Raw genomic sequence first — 16183 nt, 5'->3', positions numbered from 1 at the left:
TTCGGGTTGGCTCAAAGGAAGCGTCCCTTCCTAACTCTTCTCTCAATTAGTGGAAATAAAAGAGTGGAGACTGAAAGCGTTCCCCTGTCACGTGTACTCGACTGCGAAATTCGCGAAGTGAGACAAGTCTCGGTTTATTTGCTTTTATCTTCGCAGCAGCGTTGATTGCCGTGCCGCCTATGATAGCCTCGATTCGCTGGCCCTTTTTTTAACGCGCCTCACCTTTGTTGATGGTCATTCGATTGTGGGTGTTTGTCGGAGTTTTCAATTAGATGAGGCGCTAAAGGCGTTTAAATAAATCTGCGGCATTATCTACTTAATAAATAATTAATACTGGGAAATGTTTGTGACCCAAGTAAGAAATCTATAGCTCCCCTTTCCTCAGTAGTATTATATAATTCCAAACAGCCGCTCTAAAGCGTTTGAAACTTCATTTTGATGGTTTCCATGAAACCTATCAAGTGTGCAGAGCTGTGGAGCATCCAAACCTATAAATGTTTGCCTCTCAAATTGCATGGGTACTCACCCCTTAACCACACAAAGTCCTTTCAATCATCCTTTACCCAAATCTCCCAAGCCTGTGATCCAAAGTATCGCCGAAAAGTCTAATCAAAACCGCGAATACAGGAAGCCAGAAATTTTATTGTCGAACCCCCGCGTGGGAGGGTGGTACACCCCATTAGGATATCTTTATCTCCAAAAGGGGCCCCATCGACATCACCCATGCATCAAAAGGCACGCATCTAGGCCACCTGGAAACTGGAAGAAATTTATCGACGATATATTTTGCCAGTGAGCAGAATGCGTAAACGGAATGTGGCTGATCGCCGAGGGTTCTTCGCGCTCGTGTCCCGCTAAGACGTTCAACTTGGAATCCCGAGTATAAACCAGCTACGTGTGCCTACGTTCGCTCCTTTAAGGCGCTTTCTCACGGTGTTTTATGAGCGGTCGTGTGTCATTGCTACTGTCATCTGGCCTTTTCCATCCACGATCTTACGTACCGTGTCGCCTGAGCTTTGCAATCGTGTCCTCCTAAGGTCCTCGGCTTACCCGAAGGGTTATGGATCCGCGGAGGACACTTACGTGACCTCGGTGATATCGATCGGTTTAATCCCATACTTTATGCGACACGTGAAATTTACGCGCAGATTTCTATTTTTCGGTAGATTAGTGCATCCCTGCGCTCACACGGAAGAGTACTGGACACTGGCTTCTGAACCTGTGAGCAGAGATGGGCAAAAAATTATTTTAAATAATAATTTGTACACGACATTTTTAATTAAAATAACTTTTTGCCCATCTCTGCTTGCGAGTCAGTTTTTCGCGATGATGGAGAAAATTGATAGAGGAAAATTTGGTATGGGTCATTCCATACGAAGTTGATCGCTTTTCGCATTTGTGGTCTTGGATTTTGATGAAGGAATATGATGTAGTCCGCGTGAAATTTGGAAATGTTTCAGTCATCTTTTTACTGGAATCGAATTTGTTTCAAGAATGCAAACCGTCAGAGTTTGCAATTTTACCTCGCCTTCGTGAAAGTTGTGCGAAAATTGCAAACTTCTTCTTCGGCTTCTATTTTTTAAACAAATTCAAAATCAGCAGAACGATGACTTAAACCCCTCGTGGGATCACATCAACTACACCGTATTTAAATTTCTTCTAAATCCTCCCCATCGAGACTATGCGCTCTTTACACTCATTCAAGAACTACGTAACGAAGTATCAAATTCGGGTGAAACAGTAATCATCGCTTACAATTAGATCTCTTCTCACAAAGATATCTGTAGAAATGTATATGACCGATCTCGCGGCAAAACTCACATCCACTACAAATCCAGATACCCATTCTATATGCAAGACAATCACATTTCTATTGTAACTCGGTAATTTATGAGTCCCACCTTGTGGAGTTCTACCTTAAAAGGAATTTAATTTTTCAGTATATCACTCATGAAATTAAACACAGTTTTTGCAGTTAACCACAATCTTTCCTCTGCCAATTTGCGCATCAACAATCATAATCATTTCATTTAACTCTGCTTTCAATTCTGATATCAAAAACACATTACCAGACACATTTCATATCTCATTACCTAAATCCTATTTATGTTATTTTCTTTTGCTATGTTTACAACGTATTTCCATCCCCTAATAATCAGAATAGATAAATAAAACCCGTATCTCGCAGTTTACCTATAAAACTTATACGTTCGCCCTATCAATTTAAAAGCAACGAGTTACCGAAGTATTTAATAATTCCTCGATCACCAATAATTAATCGGCGAATAAAATCGAGCCAACTGCAGTCACTCCGCGGCTACGTCAGCCGTTTAAAACAGTTATGAAATTGTAGCGGTGGCTCCGTGGAGACCGTCATTTAAGTTTAGAAAACTGTCGAAACATTATTTTCAAACTCGTCGCGAACGTCGACGTGGAGGAGGACGTCGCGCAAAAATTGCAAATTATTGCGGCTTCAAGCGCCCCAGGGGTGCACGGCGCGGAGAAAAATCGAAGAAAAGAGGGCGAAGGCGGGGAAAGAGACGGGCGCGGGGGGAAACAGCCCGGGAAATCCGACTGATTTTATCACCTTTCCGGAAGCTTAAACGGAGCTGATGCGAGAAACGACATTTTCGTTAGCGCGCAAAGTAGAATTGATCTCGTCACCGAGCAGAAACCTGGAAACCTCTTTCTCCCTTTCGTTTCGCCCCGTTTTCTCTCTTCATAACTTCACTGCCAAGGAAGTTCTCGCTACGAGGCGAGATTTAGCCCCGAACCGTGACGAGAATAAAATACTCGAAACTGCGATGTAGAATTTCTATGAAACATTTTAGACCGAATTTGAATATGCGTTTCCATTCGGTTGATAATTATAAATTGTAGTTAACAATTGTTTGAAGGTAACTATGATAGAAAAGGGAAGTTAAATACACGCGAAACAAACGATACTCAGTGGAGCTATACTTAGTGGCGGCCGAAGGAGAGTTAAAAGTTTATTTTTGTGTGTGACTTTTAATAATTCTGATAGGTGCTTAACCTCCCGTTTAAGGATAATATGGGGTAAAAGCCTTTAAATTTATCATTCTTCTCTCGGTTACTACTTAAGATAAATAAATGAAACAAAAGAGGAAAAATTACTACCTACCTGCACGAGGGTAAAGATTTGAAATTTCACGGAATGGTGTTTCAGCTGAGGAACAATGTTGAGCTGAACTCGACAATACTTGTTTTGTACTATACTTTTGGGCAGTTCTATGTATTCTTGGGAGTTATATGAAAAAAAAAAATCCTCCCCGACGGGGAATCGAACCCCGGTCTTCCGCGTGACAGGCGGAGATACTGACCACTATACTATCGAGGATTCTTGTTGTACTACGTATTTTAAATTCAGTTTTCTTTTGCACAATGTTTCACTATTATGTTATTATTAATTCGAATGTTAAATTATTATTAAGTAAATTAGTACTAATTCAAATATTGAATTAAAAATAATTAAAAATGTTGAATTAATTTTATTTCGTAATATTGCATCATTATTAATTAAAAATGTTGAATTATGATTAATTTACCAAAAAAAAAATATAAATATTAATCACAAATGTTACGTGATATTGTATAATCCTAGTAACACATGGAACGAAACACAACCATAATAAACGAAGAGGTATCTAAAGCCTGGAAAGTCGATTCTTACCAATTTATTATTAACGAGATGTGTGTTGAACGAAGGCGTCAAAATTCAATACTATTTACTTTAACAAGTCACTGACTGATTTTCAAAGGTGTTGCACTTTCGGTCGACCAGACTGTTCTGATGAATTTTCGCTCGTGTCGGTGGAAAGTTTTCCGAAGAAAGGGATGGGTAAAAGAAGATGACTGGCGAGGAAAATACCATTCAGGCTGTCGAGAAACTTGTAAAGAGCACAAAGGAGGCAGAAAATAGTGCTCGAATCCGTGTCAGCCTGGTCACCAGATGTGTGGTGACACTGACCAGGCCCAAGTGAATCCCTGGGGCAAGTTTATTGTAAGAGAAGAGGACTGGTAACGGGGAGAAACCGAAATATTCGAAAAGGGAATGTTTCAAACGGTATCGTGATTGTCATTATTATAAAATATAAAATTTTAAGAAAAAACACGTCACGTTACTACACTATCTTACAGTACATTTACGGTCTTGCCTTCTTCTTCATCTTCAACGAAATAAAAAGTTAAATATCTCTGGCATAAAACGTTTGGTATAATAACTTATGCAGAACGTTATTAAGAATAATTGTTGCAATATTAATCAATATCAACCACATTCCTTTCACAATCAAACTCTAAAAGCTTCTGCAAGATTTTCCTGTTGTCATTCCACAACCAAACGAGGAACAAGGAAAGAAAACTAACAATAAGCTAAATTATCAACCAAGACAATCAATTTCGCGTACATCTGACAAACGTACAAATTCGTTTTTCTCACTGAAGCATCAGAGGGAGTAGGGATACTCAGTGCGCGTGTGTAATTGTAATACTAAATGTATGGAGAGTTTATTAATCTAATAATTGATTGAACAGTCAATGCTCGGCTTGGTCTCATTCTGAGAACTCGCGTGCTTAAGTACTTAAGTACGTCTGTTTCGTTTCGCTTTCGAGAACAAACTGAACCTCACCGTCTTTGGTGTAATAGTTCCTCGCCTCGCGACAATGTTTATGCCATCCGACCTCCGGGCATACGCGCCGTCAAAATCTCAGTATATCTGATCTGTGCTGTTATGCATACTTTTCTTATTTTACATGTGTAGATGTTTGTTTACTTCATTTTTAATAATATAACTTCAAAATAATAAAGGAATAAATCTCCTTGCTGCTCTATAATATATATAATTTTGCAAGCATATGTACTTTGATTTTCATTTGTACTTTTGTCTTCTATTTTTATGGGATTCGTTACTTTATTCTCTGTATGCGCAATTCTTGTGCCCCAGGAGACTGCCAGGTATCTACGGTAGAATTATGCAGATAATAGAAGTGATGTATAATTAAATTTAATATAAATACCGACTCGAGAATTATAATACACTTTTTATAAAAAGGAAGCAGAAAAGACGAGGATTTACAAATGAATTTATCCAGCTTATTAAAGAGAAAAATAGTAAAAAGTTCTTAATTTATCAAGCTTAACAAAACAAGACGCGAGACCGTGTAATTGCTGTGTGCTTGAGATAAATAATTTAAAATTATTTTCGTTTAATTCCCGAAGTTTCTCCTCTGCTGGTTTTATATCAAACAGTTGAATAAATTGCTTGAAATTTCCAATTTTAAGTTTAAGTAAATTTAACTCCGGTCAGAATCACGCGTTTTAATCGAAATAAATTCCACAATACATTTTCGCGTACGCCGTGGATATGCATTAAAAATAAGCTTTTTTACAATTAACAAAACGCGCGAATATCCGTTTCGCGTTAGCGCCGTTATTAAACGTCTCGGTCGTCAGAAACTGATCTGCAGGCTAAATAAATAAATTAATGGCTGAACCGTGGACATAAATCGAGAGAATACGATGAATGCTGGAAATACAATCCATTCAACTTCTGTGAAGATTTCTTCGCAATGTGTTTGTGCAATAGCATTATACAATACAAGAATTATATCGTGCCCATCGAACAATATCCTCTATTAAATTCAAAAAGATTAATCCTCTTATTGTTCCACTTTTATTCAGGGCAATAAATGACCACGTTGACACGTTCACTGTTGACCACTCAACCACCCTGTGCTATACATACATAGAATGTTTCTGTATTCGAATTAACTACAGCTTAATAAAGCATTTAAACGCGTGCAGAGATGAATTTAATACAAAGGAGCAGAGAAGAGTTCATATCGCCATTATAGATTTAATATGCAATTTATTAAACCGCCTATAATCTGTTTTAAGGTCCATTTAAATCCCCACGTGCTGGCAAAGAGAATTCTTTTAATACTCCTTCCAAAATTACTCCAAAACCCACAGTATTAAAACTCCAGCTGCATACAATAAACGAATATAAGGTGAATATCCCAATTTCTGATCATTTCGTATTTTTCTTATTATTATATGCGTTACGTATGTTCTATAGTTGCAACAAAATAATTCTAAACTATTTAAACATTCACGCGAGTGTTGCACGAGCTTGAGGCAACGCTATTTTTCATGAGCAGAAATAAGGACATTATATAATATATTTAATTACAAATTACTAATAGTTAACAATCTTGAAATATCTTTCTTAAATAGTTTTTGAATTGCTTGATTTATTATTAAAGAACTAATCAATCACTCTGCAAATTTTCATCACAAACAAATTTTTTACACCTTCCTTATGACGAGTTAAATGAGCAGAAATTGGGACATCCACCTTAGTCACCCTAATATGAATTTGTGTCGAAGAACATCAAATTCCGCTTACACTTTCAACCATAAATTTGGAATCACTTTCCACCATTAACTAAAATCACACCAACAGATTTTCTCCCTATTCCCACTTCACACTTTCATCAACAATTGCAATACATTTTAATACCTTACCACTCGAGTTACTCAAATCTGTACCCGTAAAGAGAAAATCCCTACACCCCTTGCCGTACACAGCGATTCCAAACTTTCCTCCAAACTCGTTGCACACGCCCAATGAAAATCCGCCAACACATTCTCGAGACCCATCGCTTGGCCGCGCTCGAATAGAAGAAGAATTCAATCCAGGACGAAACGACCGCGTTAAAACCCGAGGCAGACCTAATTGCGTCAATATTCAAGCGGCGAGGAAAGTCATGGTCGACCGTGTGGAAGCACAGAAGGGGGAAATTGAAAAATTCCACGCCTCGCAGGCCAGCGTCAATTATACAAAACCGTGGGGGATTGAATTAAGAAGCGTTCCTCTGCTTGGAAGAAGATTTAATTCAATCCGAGGAGGATCGGGGCCCTTATCTTGATGCAGTATAACGTTCGCCGTGTTTCGAAGGTAAGCCGGTTCCGGGGCTTTATCCTTCTTCCCTCGAGTTCGGGTGTGAACTGTTACCATTCTATTACATTTTTTTCCTTCCCACGGGCCTGGGCGGGGGAGCCGCGAGGATCCTGATAAAGCTCCCTTCTTTTTCCTTCGTTTTCCTCCCACTTTTCTTGCCGCTCTTTCCGGCTTTCGTCGCGATTCGCCCGCAACGACGGAGGATCGTTTCTTCAATTTCGTCAGAGACTTTGGACCCTCGGCCGTGAGAGGGGGTGATATTTAATCAACGGCGCCCCGTCTAGGCCCGTATAAATTTCCTAATGGACAGCAGCCCGAGAATGCGAATTCTCTGGGCGATTTCCAGACCGTGCATAAAATCTGCCATTCCCGATCGACGGATATCTCTTTCCTCCGCGGAACGTTCGCTGAACAATTTTGTGCTTTATGAAACATCCCTGCTGCGAGGGGGGGGGGGGGAGGTGACGGTGGCGAGAGCTCGATTCCACCGTGGGGGGAAATTTATTCGCCGCGCTGGAATTCCGTCGTGACCGTTCTACTCGTCGAAATGAATTTTTGAAAATGTTTGCTTCGCCTGCCGATGGTAAACGTAACGGGACGAAGTGGAATCGATTGGGTTTGCGACTGACCACTGCAAGATTTGCAACGAGTATTGACTTTGATTAATGCTGGATATTTTGGAGTTTAGTGGCTGGTCGAATTAAGGCTCTGGGAGGGATTTTGAGGCTGATTAAAGGGGGGTGAGTGAATTGGATTTCCTTTTGGGAGCGTTGATGTGAAGCTAACAGAAGTAGGTATCAGGAGTTAATTGCAAAATTCTTATTCGATTATTTGGAAAATGTGTCCAAGTTCGTGTGATTTGAAAAAATGTTCGCCTCTGGTTTATTATAGCGCTGGTCATTCAGGTGTAAGAAGAAACGCACAGGGGTCTCAGGTTTTGAAGTAATCTGAAATAAATACTCGCACCCATATCATACATTGCAGTGCAATGGAAGAATAACTGTATATGTATTAAGACAGTGTTTCCTAAACTTTTTCGAGTCGCGACCCCCTATTATAATATTCAAATAACTTACGACACTCCTCCTCCCTAACGTAAGGTAAAGAGAACGCATTAAAAACAGATATTTCAGAATATAATTCTAATTTAATAATATTTAATTATCTCAATACATATATCTAAAAAAAATTTAAATTAACCGCGGCGATCCATAGGTTGAGAACCACTGTATTAAGAATATTATTAAAGTCCCAAAGGTGAGCTTAGCACTGCTTACTAATAAAAAAAAACATTGCTAAAATATTTGGAAATTTACCTGCTTCTACAGTCTAATTGATCACAATTTAATTATGAAAATCCAATTCACAGACATCCCCCTGCTATGGAAAATTAATACAGCTTGAGTGTGCAGTCATTAAGGGAGTAGCAGGGTTCTGACGCGGCCCAAATGCGTCGAACAAGACATCACCCTCTGTATGCGAACTAGGGATGATGACGTCTAGCGACAACGAGGGTATCCAGAGGAATGTTTATGAAGTGTATAAAACCGGTGGAAGTGGCCTGACTATGCATAGCGCGATGCGGGGGAGGCAGAGTTATGGGGTTACATTTTCGTTTCACCGACAAATTTTCCCCTAAATCGCGGCTGCCAGTCCCCTGCAGGAATGAATTAATCCTTCAGCCAGCTCCAGGACTCGCCTTCATTTTCTACAAACAAGGAAAAATTCAAGCAGAGAACATCGTTTCGTTAACGGAAATACACCCTTGCAAGTCTATAGGTGCATTGCTCCCTCGTCAGGTAGTTACCTACATAATACATCGTTTCAACGATCTCACTGTGGAAAACTGAGTTTAAAAGATTTGATTTCGACGAAACCTCTGACTGCTAAATTCACCACTGCTTTTCACGGGTCCAGCAGTCGTGTAAATGTAAATGGAATTGAATTTCAGGTAAATTAGAATAACTTACGGACTTTTGCGGTACTGAATGTATAAATGAGGTTGAACTACAGGCAATTTAATATTCTTTTGGAAGGTAATGAACGGAATGGCTGTTTTAATGCATGTGCATTGTTTATTTAGGGTGTTCAGTATTTTACCGATTGTTGTGTCTATTTAATCATACGTTTGCACTGTAAATTCTCGATTTGAAAAATCAGAAAATAGCGGAGTCATTTCAAAGCCACTTCAGACACAGTTATTTAATTTCTCTTTTCCTATCTGACATAATATTTTAGTATTCTTTTAAAAAGGTACTCACGTTGACGCTACACTGGCTTACAAAAATAGTTCCAATTTTTATCGTATCTACGTAACTCTATTCTATTTTCAATGGATTTCTCCAACAAATTTTGGACCAACTTTCGAAATATAAATAGTAGATACAAGTACTTCCAACTACATCACAGGAGTCTCACAATCCCCTCCCTTCATACGAAATACAACCGAATTAAATAAATAATTTAACGCTACTAATATTTTACACTAATTAATAAGTAACAGGTCCTGGAATTCGAGAAATGATCCTGTACCCTACCGAATTCCATGCAGATTTCCCTCTCAATGACAACGTTGATTGGGCACTAATTACTGAGATAATAATTGATATTGAACGTCGAAGCTACCAGGTGGAGGCCAAAAAGTAGTAAATTTGTAATACCGGGCACACTTTGAAAGGTCCTGCAGCTGAGGGAACTATTTATCAAACGGTTTACAGCTTAACGATACGCTAGGCTAGTTCTGTTTTATGCAAATCACTTGCTAGGAAAAGTTCGTTCTTCAACACATACTGGACATACCCTAAGTGTGTTTCCTTTGCACCAGGTGGCTCGTAAATTCTTAGAATGCTTTCCCTATCGCGCCGAAGACATGGGACTTCGATTTTCAATTATGCTGGTAATTAACACGGCCGGAAGGTGTACGATGCAAGAAAGTATTACAGTTTAAGCGATAGCTGCTCAAATCATCGAATGAATTCGGTTGAACCATGTTCGATAAGTGGAACTTCAATCAATTTTAGATTGTCCAAATCGGAATCAAGTGAAATAAAACAAATCCTCAGACCACTTGCTACTACTTAATAACTTGATCGATTGATAGTTATATCACTTATAGCAAAGGATTTAATTATATTCGTTTGCTTAAAAATTGGAAGAATTTATTAGGAAGAAAATATTATATTATTATATATTATATAATAACTGAGCATTTTGTTGATTCACGTCGCAAAATACTGGCCTGTGCAGCATTAATCATTATTTTATATACTAATAATATACACCTCAGCAATTATGTTTTGTAAAAAATCATACCTATGTACCTAAAAGTAGAAATTATAAGCAACGACTTTAAAACGTCAATAATAATTGTATTAGCCGTTATCTCAAAACAAAAGTTTTTGGGTAACGCCACTATTGCGCTGATAGCCTCAAATGTCCATGACTGATCAACTTTCAGGCTGCATAATATATTCTTAGCAAAATACAAAAGTTATTAAAACAAAAGAAGGTACAGCAGCCCAAGATGTTGAACGGTTCAGATAGTAAAACAAATTATTCTCTGCTGGAATGCGTGATCCTTCTTCAATCATGTGGTTAACCAAGCCTCCCCATAAATCTACGTCTGAAGATGCAGCAAACGTGATAATCTCCGGAAGATTTTTGTCATTCAAGCAAAAAGACGAGAGGAAGGGACGCTGGCGAGCAGAAAGGGCAAGTTTTTATCCCTTTCCATTAGGAAAAAGCTCCGCGAACAGGCCATCGAATGGGTGGCGCGCGCCGAGAACATTATGCATTCATGGAGATTATGCGCATTTCGAGCACGTCCCGCGTGGGAAATTGGACCGAGATTGTTCTTATCGTCATAAATCACGTGACTGACACCGCCGAATTTTCTGCCAGTAGCACAACAGGCCGCTGCCACCATCTTCAGTCTTCGTTTTTTATAAATGAATTGGCAAAGCAACTTGCGCGATATAATGGTTTGTAAATGAATTTCAACAACCGTGTGAAAGTTACTTGAAAGTGATATTTTTTACTCACGATTGTTAATTATTGAATATTCAACAGCTGATTCGGTCTCTTGCTTAACTCGATGTTCAATGACTAATACTATAGATTTTTTAAATTTTGAATGAGTTATCGGCTCTAGGGTAAGAGTGGAATACTATAGAAAATGTTTAAATATTGAAAATAATTTCTTGAAAGTTAAATTTTCCTGAAATAATGTTTAAATTATATTACATGTTTCCACTATCGAAATTTTCATTTTTGCAAGAGAGCTGTTATTTTCAGAGCAATAGATGAAATTATGAAGAAGAACAAATAAAGCAATGACATTAAATTATGTACAGAATTTCCCTCTGTAAGAATAATGGAAGGTGCAACAACGTCCTCCAAAAAGTGCCAACATGAAACTCACTATTTTCCTTTAACGAACTTCATTACAAAGCTTTTTATTCGAATCACTAAAAACAACGAGTGTTTCGTTAAAAATGAAGAAGATCAAGGCTGAACGCGAGTACTAAGCGGGAGGAGATAACGTTTCGATCGTAATGACCCGTTCGCGTGCTTCTGATAGCGAAGGTACTTGAAACTCGTTGCTAAAAAAAAAAAGAGGAGGAGCTAAGAAAGAAGCAGAGCGTCAGAGTAATATTAAACAAAAATGAGGAAAGTATCAAGACTCTGATCTATATCGTGTGCAGTTGTTTCTGATGTGCTGAGACGTCAGGAAAAATTAAACTGAAATCGAATTCACAAATATTAAAACTGGCCTCGCTTCAATTTTCCAAACAATCGCACTAAGTAGGTAATCTGGAAAACCCTCAGTTTCATCTAGAATCGTAGCAATCTCCTATCAAGTTTGCTGTTTTTTAAAATAGTTTCCAGAACTAAGATGCTATACAGTTATATTAAAGTAATTAATCAATCAGCCTCAAATATGATTAGAAACTCCAAACACAATTAAAGGTCAGATGTTCCTCTGTAAAGTAGGTACAATCTAGTTTTGATTTATCGAGAATAGTTTTCCATAAAATACGTCATTTTAAATATGATAAACTTGACCCTTTTGACAGTTAATACAGTCACGAAAACTGCATTAATATGTCTCTACAAAATTTACAAACCTTCAAGTTTAAAGCAGAAAAACTGAAGGCAAGCTCCCCAACCTGGAAGTTTACAAAATTATAAAACTTCAGAGATATGTAGAGGATATATAGGTATCTATCTATTCCGCTTTTTCTTGCTGCCCAAATTCACTATAAGGGGGTGAAATTGGCCACTGAAAATTCGGCTATTTTCTGATTTTGTGTTATAACTCGCGAACTAAACGAGGTCGAAAAGAAGTTTTCAGACAAAAGTTACTTCTTTTAATTAAAACTGTCATTTGTCAACTTACAGTTTTTATTCTTATCATACCACATAAAGACGCTGAACTGTACTTAAATATCTAAAGGACTTATAAAACACAAAACATGAAATCCTCATTGACGAAAATTCTAACATCAGAATGTACTGTTATTCAGACACAAAGCAACTCCCTTTCGAGAGGCCCTAAAAACTGAAAAATTTCTTGAAACTCCCCACGGGTTTGTACCCTTCGCTCGTGTATACCGCTAATCCCATTCGAAAATGCCAGAAGTCTCCACAGGTTCGGTGGAAAAAAGAGAGCGGCGCGAGACGTGAAGCGCGAGAGGAAGAGGGAGGCGGGTCACTCGATCAAATTGATCTCGACTTCCACGTCGTTTTCGGAGCTCAGGGGGCCGTTTAAAATTCCCTGGCCCGCAATCGACGAGCCAATAAAAATCAAGAAATCAGCTCGGTAAACAGGAAGCCCGACGGATTCCTCTCAATTCCATTACGGGCCTTCCAGCTCTTTGATGCACAGCAAATATGCCGTGCCGCCGCTTGCTCCGTCTTTTCCACGACCGAAATTCTACCTTTCACCCTCCGGGCGCCCCTCGCGCGGAGAAACGCGCCTTTTAATGCGGGGGACCCTCGAAAGTCTCGTTACCATGTGAGCCTCTCCGCGACCGAGCGACAAAGAGGTCCTTTTTAACAGTGTGTGCCTTTATGAGAGCACACGGGTAGAATGGCGAAGAACGCCGGCTCTCTTGGATGTGTTTCGACGTGCTCGAAAAGAGCAGGCTGGCTAAAGTACACCTGGGAACTAGTTTCTTCTCTCATTTGGAGGCGGCGTACCAGCGACCCAACCCGGGGATCTCATTCGACCCACGAGGGATAATAAACTTTGTCGCGGACTTCGCGTGATACAGAGAAACGTGTCGACATGTACGTGCACTGATACGTATGTTGGAATGCATGAGATAAGTAAAGGTGAATTATGCCCGCGCTGCATTAACACGTCCGCTGCCACGCGATGGCCCTGCGTTTTACGTTCGCTCGTATCGATTTAAATGTGTATTGTCAGAGGTAAGAATATTGCATAGTTCCATGGAGACCTTAAGGGGTTACATACATCTAAAATGGTCGGAACAATCTGTCTCGGCAGAATAATCTCTCTATCTATCCATATTTCTTTCTCTCTTTTTTTTCTTTCTCTTTCTCTCTTTTCACATCAGCCGCAAGAAACCTGGACCATTCTCGAACAGCTGATTGAGTTCCTATTTACTTTTCGCGATCATACGTACAAACTCTTCCACACTTGCTCTCGTGACCGATCCTAGTGCTCGATTGTACAGAGCAGTAGCCTCTCGTATGTCGACAACACTCGCCGAAATTGTTACGTATCTATCGTATCACCTCATTATCAATCTCTGTCTCAAATAAAACGCACTTGTCTCAACATTTTTGAGTTCTCTCTATACACTATCAATTTTTCTAGTAAAGAATTCGCAGAAGCTACAGCACCAAAGGAAGGTCAATTCTATGGCCCCGGAATCGACGATTTATTGTAAATTCAAAAATAAAATTATCTCACTTCAACCTGTGCCGTAAACGATTTTTGATTGACAAAATTACTTATACTTAGGTAAAAAAAAATCATGAAAAGTCCTCCCTTTTCACGATCCTAAGTGTATGTGTTTATTTAATGTTGGAAATGGTTCCACCAGGGCCGCATTTATACCATTCTTACAAAAAAACAGTATTTTTTAATTTCTTCATGTACTTCCCGAGATAATCTTATATAGAACTAAAAAAAGTTTGGTTTTTTGTTCTAGGTCACAAATTGAAGGAGAAATCTTTCCGACCCTCGGAACACTGTTTTTCAAAAGAAGCTTCTTTTGTTAAGTTGTGGCGCCGCTATTTTGTATTTGAAAAACTAAAAAATCTGTAATCACACTTCAAGGTATGTACAATAAAGGCCTTCAAACAGATTTTGTATTCCATTCACTATACTCGCATAAAAAAATCTCAAAATCAGGCTACTCTTCCGGGCTCTACAGTGGCATTGCCCCTTAATCCAATTCATACACATTTTGAAAATCTGACCCCATAGAGAGTGAGGCCTTGTGGCAAATGCGACCCTGGGATCCACCATCCACCATCCTCCCTCAAGCCTTCCACTTTCCACAGATTAAACTGCTCCATTTCATTAAAAGATTCTGCTGCAAATGGAGAAGTAGGAACGCGAAAAGAAGAAAGAAATTTGAGAATTATAGTTGGAATAACTCTGAAAAACTTCAACGATATCATGCTTCCCAAGCCCGCCCCCAGCTCGCCAGCCTCACCTCCCTCATCCAGCAGCTAGGCCAACTTGAAACAACCCACTACTATTTCCCCTCGTCCGTGGTTTAATCAACTGCGCCTCGTGTCCTCAACGAAGCCACCGATACACCCGAAATCTAGTTGGACCCCTAATAACGTATCCCATGACTAGCGCGTTATTCCGGCTCGCGAGCACCGCACGAAGCGCGTCACTTTATTAGCCCACGATTTTGAGAAGAAAAAAAAAGGGCGCAACACGAACTTTTCCCTGCTCCGACCCACCCTCTGGAGAAATGGGGGCAGCGTGGAAGTGCTTGCACGGGATACTTAAGTGCACGAACCAGGTGAAATCTCGGGACAAGGGGTAACGCGGGCCGAGGAGGAAGATTGATGCGGCTGGAACGAAGGAAAAACAACTCGCGTGGGATGCGTTTGTTCGAGGCAACGGGCTGAAGATAAAGGATACGGCTGGAGGAGGGAAAAGTTTCAGGAGTAGGCAAATGGCGCGCAGCGTAAAAGCGGATGTGTATTGTACAGGGTGATCCTGGGGCGGGTCGTCAACCCTTGGAGAATGTAATCTGCTCAGCTCGAAAATGGGGACAGGAGTCTCTGTTAACGGATAGCAGAGACTTGCGTTTTGAGGCTTCGTAAGATTATGAAAATTATTTCCATGTGTGCTGTGTTTGGAATACTTTGAGACTGAAACATTGCAACGCGGGATGCTATTCGGTGTGTGTTTATTTGAATTACATTTGCGGCAAAGTGGTAGAACAGAAGCAAGCTCTAATTGTTACGAATTTGTGGGAGGAAATGTGAAGTATGACGTATTAGTTAGGTGTGCAGATCTTCCAAGAAGGCGAAGATTCTGCGTTGGAGATGATAAAGAGGAAAATGAAACAGAGAAGGAATATACGGATGAATGAAGCCCTGAGAATCAACACCTGCTATTTCTGTTCTTTGTAGTGAATACTAGAGTAGTGCAAATTAATTTACATATCATTTGAAATAAGATTTTACGAAAATGCTCGGTAAATATTAAGTTACAAGTACAGTTACTATTTTGTAGAGTTGGGCAAAATGTATGTAATCTAATTACAAGGTACAAATTACGATAATCAATTACACAGTGACATTTTAATCGTAATTTGTAATTAGATTACATTTCGCCGAACTCTGCTATTTTCCAACGATATCTCCAGATGAATTTGAATAATAATCACGAGAAAACTCTCATTAACCTAAAAGAGGATAAGGAATTTTTTAATAAAAAGAGTAATTCTAATAATTTGGAAAGGAGAGATTTTCACGCCCCTGAATACCAGCACTTTCTGAAAAAGTGAGTAAAATGTGTTGCCCTTAGAGTCGGCCTGTATACCGAGCTACTACCAGAAGGAAAGCTTTTCATGCAGCCCATCCTCTTGGACGAGTGAACGCGGTGCTTTTCGTCATGGCAAGGCTATATCCCCGTAGAATCGAGGAGAGCCACCATGGAAAAGCGTGGAGGACAGGGGGTGTAAAATTGACGTATGGGA

At 39.5% G+C, this 16183-nt stretch overlaps 1 non-coding gene across 1 annotated transcript; it reads right to left on the bottom strand.

Moving 5' to 3' along the window:
• Positions 1–3286: 3286 nt before the first annotated feature.
• Trnad-guc (transfer RNA aspartic acid (anticodon GUC)) lies at positions 3287–3358 on the bottom strand. The gene has a single exon. It is a non-coding gene; the product is annotated as a tRNA-Asp (tRNA).
• Positions 3359–16183: the final 12825 nt, after the last annotated feature.

The sequence above is a fragment of the Andrena cerasifolii genome, chromosome 7 (genome assembly GCF_050908995.1).
Source record: "Andrena cerasifolii isolate SP2316 chromosome 7, iyAndCera1_principal, whole genome shotgun sequence".
NCBI classification, from domain to species: Eukaryota; Metazoa; Arthropoda; class Insecta; order Hymenoptera; family Andrenidae; genus Andrena; species Andrena cerasifolii.
Note: the sequence above shows the minus strand (reverse complement) of the source record. Positions and strands in the feature narration are given on the sequence as shown.